The sequence below is a fragment of the Micrasema longulum genome, unplaced genomic scaffold (assembly GCF_059751315.1).
Source record: "Micrasema longulum isolate JH-2025_06_02 unplaced genomic scaffold, ASM5975131v1 h1tg001408l, whole genome shotgun sequence".
NCBI classification, from domain to species: Eukaryota; Metazoa; Arthropoda; class Insecta; order Trichoptera; family Brachycentridae; genus Micrasema; species Micrasema longulum.
The window spans coordinates 154,081-167,281 of NW_028278594.1; the positions used below are offsets into that span (position 1 = coordinate 154,081).

The 13,201-nt window shown below is 33.5% G+C and overlaps 1 protein-coding gene across 1 annotated transcript in view; it reads right to left on the reverse strand.

Annotated features, from left to right (window-relative positions):
• LOC148275512 (E3 ubiquitin-protein ligase RNF19A-like) overlaps positions 1–13,201 on the reverse strand; it is a 192,353-nt gene that overhangs the window by 150,752 nt on the left and 28,400 nt on the right. The window contains exon 2 of the mRNA XM_088235585.1: positions 6,512–6,559. The gene's annotated coding sequence lies outside the window, so the exon portion shown is untranslated. The remainder of the gene's footprint in view (positions 1–6,511; positions 6,560–13,201) is intronic.

Below are 13,201 nucleotides of genomic sequence, written 5' to 3' on the forward strand. Positions count from 1 at the left end.
ATAGTAAAAATCGCTATAGCTATAGAGCCGAGCCCCCGCCCATAGGGACAAAAATCGTTCTAGAACTATCAATCACGAAGTCAGTTATAGATTACAGCAAAACAAAGGGCCGTAGGTACTGGGGTCGAGACACGTAAGCGCAGCGACGAAACCGTTCGTTGCACGTCTGTTGTTAAACCAAACGAAAAGTTTGCAACGCTTTTGTTCTATGTAGAAGAGTCAAGTGAAATGGCCTCTCTATAACTATAGCGCGTTGTTACTCTGAGTAAAAATATCACAACACATTTTTCAAGAATAAATAAACACGGGGGTCATGTAAGGTTAAAGAGATAATGTTGAATCTAAAATTAAAAGATAAAGTATTCACAAAAACAACTTTGACTTGATCAAAATAAACTTGAGCTATATACTAGCTGCTTAATAAAATAGGTAGGGTGGGTGGTTTAGTAATTGGACAGTCGAAATCTAATAGTAAAAAAACAAGTAAACGTAAGAACTTATCTTCAGCATAAAATAGACATTCTTTTGTGTGTTTATTCTTAAAATGAACGCATTACATTTTTTATTTTGACCATTTGATTTAGAATGTTCAATAACTGTAGCACCCACCCTAAATACTCCTTAAAAAATAAAGGTTAACCCTACAATGCCCAATGTAGACAGTGTTTGTAAAAAAGCCGCAGGCATTACAAACAAACTCGCGAGAGCCGCCAAACCCGCACGGGGTGCGTCGCCGGAGGTTATGCAGCAAATATACTTAGGCGCTGTAGAGCCTCTGATCACGTACGCCTAAAGCGTGTGGGTGGATGGGTCAATAGGAAAGTCAACCGGAAGAAATTGAACTCCATCCAACGACAAATGGCCATCAGGTCATGCAAGGGATACAGAACAATCTCCCCTGGTATCAGCACAGGTCCTGAGTGGATTCATGCCACTCGATCTGAGGATCAGGTAGCTTGCAGAAGCATATGAGGTGAAGAAGAGCCTCACCTTGCAAGATTTGCCGCAAGACAGATTTTACCGGGGAGTGGGAGACTATTTCTCACTTCCTCATCCGGCGTAGCGCTATCCGATAGATCACGGATACGATGATCAGGTTCTGCCTGGGACGGCAAAGGAAGAGTTAAGGATCTACACAGATGGCAGTCTCTTAGGCGGCAAAGTGGGTGCAGCTTTTGTACTTTACGATGCCGTCAGAGAGCTGCCGTCGAGAAAGTTGAAACTCGGCGGTTTCTGCTCCGTGTTTCAGGCGAAACTCTTTGCGATCAGAGAAGCCCTGGTCTATGTTTTGAAGAAGCCACCAAACAGAAGGAAGAAAATAACGATCTTGACAGATTGCAAATCTGGCGTCCATGCAATAACTGACCAAAGTTTAATAACCCCATTGTAATGGACATTAGAACAGATATCCGGAAGCTACGATGCAGACACCTAGACGTGTACATCGGCTGGATACGGGGACACTGCGGAATCCTTGGCAACGAAAAGGCTCGGGAGGCTACGCTCAAGAAGACAGCCCCCGATATCGCCGATTTCCCGCTCAGCTTTGCCAAAAGGAAAATAAGAAGCGGGACCTTTCAACTCTGGAACGATTGTTATTTGAGTGAGACTACCGGAAGTATAACTAAAATGTTTTTCCCAACCATTTACCATGCCTATGATTTCAGGAGAATGCAGAATGCTGGCTACGAGCTCACCCAGATGCTTACGGGTCATGGTGGATTCATGAGCTACCTGCATCGCTTCAAGCTCTCCGAGATCGACAGCTGCCCATGCGACGATGAAACTCCTCAAGATGTCCCTCACCTGTTGATGCATTGCCCCTTTTTCAGCTATCAAAGACAACAGCTGGAGGCGCGATGCAGAAGCCTGGGGGAAGATCTATGCGACATTCCATCGGTGATAGGTAATAAAGAACTCACACGAGAGGTAGTATCATACATGATCAATATAGTGCAGGCAATTGGTAAAAAAGGGAACAAAATGCCGAACACTCTTCTAGTGGAACGGAAGGCCTGTTGACTACTGCCAACAGGCCTCTGGTTTGTGGTGGTTTCCAAAGTGGTTTGCTCTCCACATGAGCAAATGCTAAGATGTTTCTGATTAGTCCACATCAGTATATCCCTTCTGATCCCAACAGTTTAGGTAAATGTAAAGAAATTTAATTGCAGAAAAATACATTTTTTTATATATAAACTTTGTATATACTGCCAACAGGCCTCTGGTTTGTGGTGGTTTCCAAAGTGGTTTGCTCTCCACATGAGCAAATGCTAAGATGTTTCTGATTAGTCCACATCAGTATATCCCTTCTGATCCCAACAGTTTAGGTAAATATAAAGAAATTTAATTGCAGAAAAATACATTTTTTTAAATATAAACTTTGTATATTATAAGCAAGGTAAATAAAAAAGCAACTCCCATATAAAAAAATATAGACGATCTGCTAAATACCGATAATCGGTGTATAAAAGTTATTTCAAACATGTTAATCAATCGGCGACTAGTTTACTTTATTGTATGCAAACAAGCCATTATAACTGATTTTAAAAATCGCACACGAAAAAATTTTAACGGGGCAGTGTTACATTTAACCAGTCGAGGTTAGGATTCTAAGTCCGCAACTGTAACGGCAAACAAAACAAGTTTCACAACATTATTTTTTGGTATGTGTATTTTTTTGTACATACACAAATCTGGATTTCTCCCGAGGGGGAGTAGGTATATATTTTTTATTAATATCCTATAACAATATAGATATTAATAAAAAATATATACCTACTCCCCCTCGGGAGAAATCCAGATTTGTGTATGTACAAAAAAATACACATACCAAAAAATAATGTTGTGTAATAAGATCTGGTCAAAATATAAGTATAAATAAATTGCAGAATCATCTGCAGGCGATTACTAGTACTTAATTTAACTCGGAAGAGTCTTAAATACATAAAATAAAGTAATATGCTAATTAAAAATACTTTACTTCAATATCAATACATAGATGGCGCTCCAACACGCTAGTGAATGGTTTCTCATTTAATAAGATATATACAAAAATCAAAATGTTACCTGTGTCGATATTCGCTAATAAGCGGAATGGGGAATGTTGTAAAACGTAAAGTGGCCACTTAACCCAGCCAATGACAGGTCATAAGCCCTGTAAACGCTCGAATATCCATAATCCTGAATTTGAAAAAAATTCTACCTCATCTCTGTAGGGATATTAATAAAAAACAAGTTTCAACGGCAGTTTCGGTTTCGGCTTAAATTCGGCTAAATTTATAACAGAACAACGAACCAATAAGCGCTAAAAATAAACTAATTTACTCATTAAACATATGCCTTTCATTTTATTGCATATTTTCTCTAACGCTTATTTTAATGGCCGAATAAGGTTTAACAATAAATTAATTTTGGGCGTTTTAAAGTGACTTTTAATTTATTTAAAAAAGTTTCTGTATGGGTTTAGGTTTCGTCCGAACCTAAAACAGAAGCCGATATCCGGTTTTAGATTGAAATCTTGTTTCGGTCGGTCACTACAAGCCACACAAACAACCCTCGTGTAAACACAGTAAGCTCCTTCAACTTCAACAACTCCCCGAGCGAAACTAGCCGTAACAAAGTAAAACTGAAGATTATCTAAGTTAATTCATAATTGTCATAGCCAGAAATGTACGCAAGTTAGATAATTATCAGGGTCGTTTATAAATTTAACTAAGCCTGAACTTGAATAAGGGGTAAAATTTGAATTAATTTAATATCCCGACCCGCAGTAAACATTTTGAATAATGACATGGCAGGAGTTTTGAAATTACATAACTGATTTCATTCACAAAAATTACTATTTATAAACATTTTATTACATTGTTTTACAATATTTTTTACTGCGTGTATCCCTAAATATAAACATGTTTCTATATTTTACGTAAATAAATAAATTAAGATGAAATGCGAGCAATTCAACGCACCAAATTAATATTCCTTGAAACTTATAGAAACATTTTTTCCTTATGATATTTGTAGCATTAACTTAATGCATAATATACATTACATTTGTTGTTTTATTTTTATGAACCTATAATATATATTTTCCTCTATTTATTTTTTTCTTTGTTTATTTTTTTGGAATATTTTATTTTGGAGTGATATTTTTTTACATTAAAATAATATTTCTATGTACCTATGAATGTATACAATTTCCATTTTTATTTATCACACATTTTATCTTGATTTCGATGTTTACCTTTTACTACTTGTATATGTATAAATATTGTACAATAATTATACTTTAAACGTTTTTTTTTGTTTCATCTACTACATGCGTGTTTACAGCTTCTATTTTTGTTCTAACTTTTATTGTTTATATCCACTAATCGATTAAGAAACTGCTGTTAAAATACATGTTAGTTAAACTTTTTTTTTAGTTTACATTTAAAATGTTTACTTACATTAATTACGTATTTTTGTACGGTAAAAACCGATGCATGCCGTATATTAATAAATATGTAAATATTAAAATCCCATAGACATAAAAAAATCTTACAAAGTCAAAACCTCACTCCTCCCGTCCTCCCAGACAACCCAGACCCGAAGCAACCTTTATTAAACGTATGTTAATTATTACAAGAATTTTCAAAAAAACAAACCAGCCGCTTAATATCCGACGGAGAATAGCCTATTTCACACATATCGTCTTAATCTAAACGGCACGGTAAAATTAAAGTGGATTGACATTTATTCGATTCGTTAGTACCTATTTAAATTTGATAAAACTTACGTTTTTCGTTTTTTTATAAAACTCCATAGTTAATGACTTTTACAAAAATAACGCCTTGGTTAATATTTTTTTTTTTTTTTAAAAGAAGAGATATTACCGTTCTTATAATTTACGAAAATACTTTAACTCACTATTAGAAAATGGAAATCATGTTGGGGTAGAGTGGGGTTCGAACCTCGGACCTCTGATCCGCGAGTCCGCGAGTCCGCAACACTAGCCACGACACCAAAACAGGATTTAAATAATTCTTAAATGCACTGTTTGAAACAAATTATTAATGTCGTAATAAAACTTTCTTTTTCATACAATTCTTTCTCTGATTTTGATGTGTATTATTATTATCTTATCTCTTTCTGATATTAATTTATCAAATATTTTTGTGTACCGTATATTATATTATTTTCACATATATACTTACTGTTAACTAATTTTCATTATTTGTTTTTAACAATAATTTGTTGATACCATTTTTTTTATACTTATAAGTATATGAAAATGTATTTATTTTTTTGTTTGAATTCTTTACAAGTTATTTACAATTTGCTTTTTAATTCAATTACTTTTATTATATCCATATAAAATTATTTTTTTCTTTTTTACTATGTAAAGTTTCTATTTTTATTTTGCATGGCAGTATGCTTCTTATTGTTTCTAAATGTATACAAAAAAGCATTGTTTATCTTTTAAATTTTTACGCACTATGTTTGTACTTAACTGTATATTTTTTGTAAATGCCCCTTGGGCGTATTGTAAAATTAAATAAATAAATAAAAAAATAAAAAATAATAATAAATATAGTAAACCAAACAAAAGAGAATTTTCATGTAAATTTGATCGAATTCATTATTTAAATTTAGCGAGTACTCTCAGCTAAATATCCTTCAAAAGGAAATCGACTGGAGATTAGTCGGTCTCATGGTGTACTGGTTATTGCGTTTGGCAGGCATTAAATAAGTAAATAATTTTAAAACAATAAATATTGATCCACCGTATTGTATTTTATCATCCCATATTTTTTGTATCCAATTTCCTGTGGGGCTGCAGTTTATCGTTATTTCAATTTGTTGCAACAGAGAGGGAAAACATTTTTGAGAAGGAAATATGGAAGTCTAGACATTTACAGGGCTTATGAACTGTCATTAGCAGGTAAAAGAAGAAGTATAAAAATTGGGAAATAGTTTTCAGGCGTTGCCTAGTAGGTGATTTGGTTCAGCCGGATAAATTTCATCCACGTGATAAAGGTGTCAACTCCTTTATTTCACAAAAGTCGACAGATGGAAGAATTGAGAAACTGCGGATGTTTAAACATGGGTAGAATGGTGAATTTTACACGGTGTGTAAAGTGGCCACTTAAACCAGCCAACGACAGGTCTTGAGCCCTATGTGTGTAAATGTTTTCCCTCTCAGTTACAATTATTTCTCATTATTGTTTATTGAAAAATTGATCAGTCCCAATAACGTAATCTCAGTCTGGTATTTCTAATGGATTCAATTTTAGTAAATAAATGTCATTCTAAAAAAAATAATTATCGTTAGATAATTTATTTAAATATACATTTATTTAAACATATATACATTCGTTCTCTACAGCGAATTAATGAGATTATTTTCTTTATCCACATTTTCACGACAATCACCCTGACGGACATAAATACTATTGATCTGTTGGTATACCAACACAATGCCAAAATATTTGCCTAAAGAAAACGATATAATAAAAGTATTTTTGCGCCTTACCTTTCAGGAGAACTTTTAAAAAGGCGGGTTCAATGAATCCAGTGAAACCTAGAAAAAAAAAATGTGTTAGCACAGAACAAACACAGGTATTACAATAATGTTTAAAATACACATTAAAATTCCCATTATCTGTTTCTCATAGTGCGAAGGGCAGCGTATTTTGAACATTTTAATCTTACACTGCGGGCACTATTTCCAGTCTGACTGAATGAAAAAGAACAAAAAAAATAAAAACCCTTTGGCCTTTTAGCTCTATTCCATAAAACAAAGGCGTTCCAAGTTTTTGATTTGGTTCAAACGTGTAACGAACGGTTTCGGTTTGCGCTTGCAATTCACCCGAGTACCTACGGCCCGTTGTATCGCTGTAAACTGTGGGTAACTTCGTGGTTGATAATCATATAATAGTTTTTCAACGTATGGGCAACTCGGTTAGCCAGTGGCGTACTATTTACTCTAAGAGTTGAACATATTTCTTCTTCAAATATCATCTGTCTTCATTAGAGAAACGTAGAACTGAGATGGACCTTTTATGCATTTTCAAAATACTTAATGCTATAAGTGATCTCCTATCTCTGTTGCAATCAATTTCTTTTCATGTTCCCAACCATGTCACCAGGAGTCAAAGTCTGCTATTTATTACATCTTCTAAGAGCAAATTTTGTCTTTGCCCCAATGTCCAGAATGTGTAGATTAGTCAATTCGTCACACGACTTGGAATTCTTTGGGATAGATCTTCCGGCTTTACGTAGATCTCTTCGCGACTAAAACAGTGTGGGATGAAGTTGGATTGGCATGGTATAGCTCGAAGTCCCGGGTTCGATTCCCGGTGAGAACACAAAAATCAAATGTGATTTTTCTCAAACCTTGGTAATCTGTGATGTAATTCACTACTGTAATTGGGCATCCTGGCTTGTTGTGGTGAAAAAAAAAACATTAAAAAATAAATTTTAAAAATAAACATCGATGGAATTTTTCGAAATGCGTTAGAGATTTGGCCACTATGCATGAAATCCTGGGTTCAATTCCCGATATGGTCGACAAGATGGCCTTGCGTTTCTATTTCAAATACTTAGTCTGAAATTTAGTTTTTTTTCCATTAGCTTCGGATTAAATTAACAAGAGATAAAAAAAACGTAAAAAACCGGGGGAAATCAGGTCTTTAGTGCAATGCACAATGCTATCGAGGTCATTATTCTTAGGCATTTGTCTCTTGTGCAAGCATTCAGAGATATATATATATATAAGTAAATATCTACCTATTCAATGCACTTTCATTTGCTGCGGTCTAAAAATGTCTCCAAACAATGGCCTGCGAGCAATCGCAGATGCAAGAGACTCCGCGGCCGCCGAGTAGCAAGATGGAATCAATAGTGAGAGTTTATCACAACGACCACTAGAGATCAATGTAATTTTAACGAGGTGCCAGGAACTTGATTAGAAAACGGAATAGGTCAATGTGGAAACATGATTGCTGTACTGGGTGTCAGCAAAATCAATATATTTTAAAAATTAATTAAAATTGCCGATGTTGGTGTTAGTACGACAGGTGGAAGTGAAAATCACAGTAAAAATAACAGAACAGAAAACATAGGCTTATAAAAATCATATCTTAAGGTTACCCCTATTGAGAATAAAACTAAGATTTGATAGACGCACTCAAATTAAAAACACGATTCAAACAGCAATTGATCAGATACTAAAATTCAATGTTTCTAATAAAATTGATAAAATTATTAAAGGAACCGTTCCTAAATATTTCTAATACAAACTTTAAAATAATTCGACTTTCATAACACAATGAAAAAAGAGTATCCAAAACTACAAGACTGGATAAAGATTAAAACGCAATATCTCAGAACTGCATTATGCACAAGGTAATTAAATTGCTTGAAGAAATGCCGGAAAACATAAAAATGAGAAAAGTTGAATATATTTTTCATTAAATAAAAAAAAAATGCAAAGAGCATGTATCTATGGAAAAAAAACATACTTCTTCTTCTCCTTCTTTTCTACGTCTGCTCCTAAGTGGAACATGCGAACGTCACCAGTTGCCTCCAGGAGACCCTATCGCCAGCTAGCATTTTCGCCTCTTCACACGTCAATCTAGCGCCCCCTAGTTCCGCCGAATAAAGTCGAAAGATCGTCATCGACGGCCTTCCAGGACGGTGTAAGCCCGCAGTTTTAAAAAAAGAGGCAACTTGGATTTAGGTTCTCCTGAGGCATGCGCAGCACGTATCCAAGCCAGGGCCACCGCCGCATCCTCAAAACACTCGTTATAGGAGGCTGCTGTGTCCGTTCTCGGACTTCAATGTTAGTCATAAAATCAAACTACCTTACACCTAATATTCTTCTCAAGCAGATATAGGTAATATTCTCCGCACTAGTTATTTGCAATAAAAACCCATTAGAATCACAAGAGATATTGCAAAGTGATTTCAATAAATTGTTAAATTGGGCTCATGACTATGGTCTCATTATAAATGCAAAACAGACTAAATGCTTATACATAAAATCTCCTCATGTTTTGCCTAATATTATTGCTCATTGCACAAATTGCTTGCATGATGTATATCTAACACATGTAATTGTGAACTCATTGAATTTGTGAAGGAATACAAGTATTTGGGTATTTTTATAGATCATAATTTTAAATGGGATCGTCATATATCTTTGTGATCGATTGCGGACTCTTGTGATTACTTTTTATAAGTTTTCTTTTATTTTGCCAAAAATCACTCTAAAAATTATTTTTTTTCCTTAGTAGAATCAATACTAAGATATGGTATAAAGTCGTAGGGACATTCGACTAAAACAAATATTAAAATGATCCAGGGTCTACAGTACTATATAGTTAAGAGAATTGTACCAGCAGAGATTTACGAACAAAGAAGTAATAATGATATCCTGTACAAAACAATCAAAACTCTGCCTGTTCGAGGATTACTGCGGCTTTGCATCATTTTAGAACAATTTAATAGTAATACATTCAAGTTTCCTCTCAAACATAACCATAATACACGGTTCACGTCTAATGATGGCTTGGTAGTACCAAAAGTATGTAATAATTATGGTAATAGAACTCTCAAATATTTAGTACCTAGCATTTTTAATTTATTGCCGAAAGAACTTAAGTTTAACTCACATTGTAACAAGAGCAAAATAAGAGAGTGACCACTCGATCAAAAGTTTATATATGAATAGTAGCTTATGTGTAAATATTTTAATTTTTAATATATTTTCTTGTATTTCAAAAATAAATTTATATATTATTACTTGTATATACATGCATATTCTGATCTTTCCGGCTGTTAATTTATATCTGTTATTCATTGTTTTTATAAATGTAAATAATATTATATAAGTTAGTATAAATATAATCTCCACCAACAAGCTACAGAAAGTGGCTTGGTGGGATTTTAGTTTTAGTAAAAAATATAACATACGAATTTTTTTTTAAATTGTAAAAATGTATAATTATATTATTGAAATAAAAAAAACAAAAAAAAAGCACCTTTTCTTAAAACTAAGAAGTTTGGTGTTTTGAGCTTTGGTAAGATGCCAAGATTCGCACCCATATAGTACTGGCAATATACAAGAGTTGAATAATCGGCATTCCGTTTTGAGCGAGTGACTAGAGTGTAATTTATAACATAAGAAAAGTAGATAATATATTGATAGATAAAATAAACGTATTATTGTTCTACTTGTGAAGATTGGTCAGTGTAATCTTTCTCACGAACGTGTCAAAGATAAATTAAAGACACAATCATAAAAGAGCATTGTCTATTTATTAACCGCAAATACTGTGTTGTGATAAATGGATACACTCTATGAATATTTATAAGCGAACATAAAACTATTAATAACGTTATATTGTATGAATATAGGACTTAAGATATACATTTAAATAGTAAATATAACATAGAAAAATAGATGGCCGGCCGTGATGGTGACATCCAATATGTAGAAGTAAATATTATACTATTTATCTATTACCATACGCTCGTTTTAAAAACTTTCTATGAGCCTGCTAAAATATACAGCGCTGTGGTTTGAATGAAATATCAGCGCCTTGGGCTTTCAGCACGTGTGAAATTGTCAAATCGCTTACCGGCAATCTTTTCATTGTTTTCCGTTTTATAGAAATTTAAAATGTAATAGACTGAAGATTGTTCGCTGAAGCGATTTGACACTCCGATATTTACTAACGCCCAAAGGGCAGAGTTTATAAACAATTTACAAATGTAAAAACACAATTTAAAATGAAAAGGGTATAGATAAAAAGCAAATGAAAATACTGGAAACATAATTATTTTTCGACAATTTTCAGAATATTTGGTTTTTGAAGTTTGATAAAGTAATAGTAAATAAAATCTATTTTTGGCTAACAGTGTGTTTGTTCCCGAGGGAGTGAATTCTCGGGAACATAGAATTAATGTGCGTATTTGACATAGATATATTAATACATCTAAAAAAGACATGATGCCTAATGAGGAACTACAGCCTTACGGGAAATTGGATATAAAAAATGTTTTACTTGCGCGCGGTACAAATAGAGCATTATACAGGGTGTTCTTTAAACCCTGTCACATCCGAAACCACGATGATCAGTATAGGCAAGAAGACATATTAACACATTAAAAAAATATTTAGAACGAACAAATTTATTTTGAAGAAAATATTTCAAAAAACAAATAGTTGCGTACCTACTTCTGCAGGAGAGAAGCGAGGGGGGCGCCGCCGCGCGGTTGACGGTATATCAAACTCCCCCCCCTCCTCGTTTCTCCTCTGTAGAAATAAGCAACCATTTATTTTTTAAATATATTTTGTAAATTTTATTCGTTCTAAAAATTTATTTTAATGTGCCAATATGTCTTCTTGCTCATACTAATCATCGTGGTTTCGGATGTGACAGGGTTTAAAGAACACCCTGTATAATTGTACGGCAAAGTTTCTTGAAAACGTACGAAAAAAAAAAGAAAATATTTAAATAAAAACGCACTACTTTGAACGACGTCACTGGTTCATATGAACCAACAAATGATATGAGAGCTGTGGAGAATATCCGGTTTGGTTACCGTACACGAACCATAGCATAGAGAGGTGACTAAATTGAAGAACTCTATTTCAACTGACTCCTAGCCAATGAACAATATAATTTTTTGATCGATAATATTGAACGTTTTTTTTAAGAGAATTAGTGACATCACACGCGGAGTAAAAAAAAATACAAAACTAAAAAATTGTAGCGATAATACGATACAAAAAAATAAACAAATTAAAATTTCGGCTTAGTTTGATAGTTTATTAAAAACATTTTTTTTTAATCCACTGAACTTCCTCAGTATTATCAGATAGAAAATACAGATATCGTTTCATTTACATTTTTGCATCTTCTCATAGGAGCATGCTGATTATTTCGTGTGCTACTTTTGACATGTCTAATCATAACAATTTGTGACTTACTTTTCCAACCAAGTACAAGTTTTCCCTGAAGATGGCTCCTGCAATGGTAGCCGAAACGTCGGATCAAATCCAACATACACGGTATCACCCAAAAAAGATACATAATATTCAAGTACATGCGATTTGTAAATCTTAAAAGCTTTTATTTCGTCGTCCATTCGTTCCAAATGCTCAAAAAACCCTTAATAATTGTCGATTTTACAATGAAATCTGAACTTGTTACTTGTATTTTCCTTTTTTTCCTAAATTGTCTCTTGCTATAAGGAAAGCGGACACCCAAAGAGACAAAAGTTCATAACTAATAATAATTTATAAAATGATTTTCTGAACATTCCATTCGATGGAATAGCGTCCATAAAGGATTGCAAAGTCTTACACATCAAACATTTATTTATTTATTATATATACGGCCTAAGCCAATTACAACAGTTACATGAAGAAACATAAATGCAGGAAACTGAACAAAAGAACATAAAACTATTTGGCAAAGACAAACAAGGGCAAAACAATAATTGTATACAATATATTCATAAAAATGAAAGACCTAAGACTTCGAGCTAAACCATGCCAATCCAACTTCATCCCACACTGTTTAGTCGCGAAGAGGTCTACGAAAAGCCGTTTAAATTATTTAAGTAAATACGGTTTGTAACCACTTATCGACTTTTCTTTATCAACCGGTTTTGAGACGTACGCGTCTCTTCATCGCACAACATTCAATTTTTATTTTTATATATATATATATTTTTTTAATTAAGTTTTATTCATTTTAACAAATAAGTAACATACAAAATTGTATTTTTGTTCCCGCAAAGCCGAAGCTTGTCTGCGGGTTACATTACATATTTAAAAAAAAAATTATAAGTAAGTACATAGTTTAATAATAATTAAAGAATAACATATATTTATACACTTAAGTTTCACTTGCTGTTTAATAATTTTTTGACTATTTTTTTTTATGAAATCAGGGTTTTTTTCTTCACGATTTTCAGCTGGTATTAAATTGTACTGTTTTGGTACTACACTACCCATTGTTCTGTCACAATAGTAGTTTTTCTGTCGTGGTACCATCAGCTGCTGTGCTGATACTTGTCGGGTCATGATCTGGTGGTTTATTTTGGATTTAAAATTGCAATCGAGGAAGTGATCTGTCATTATCTTATATTCTTATATTCTGTGCACGTTGATGTTCGCTTCTAATAGCATGTGCCCAATCAGCGTGTG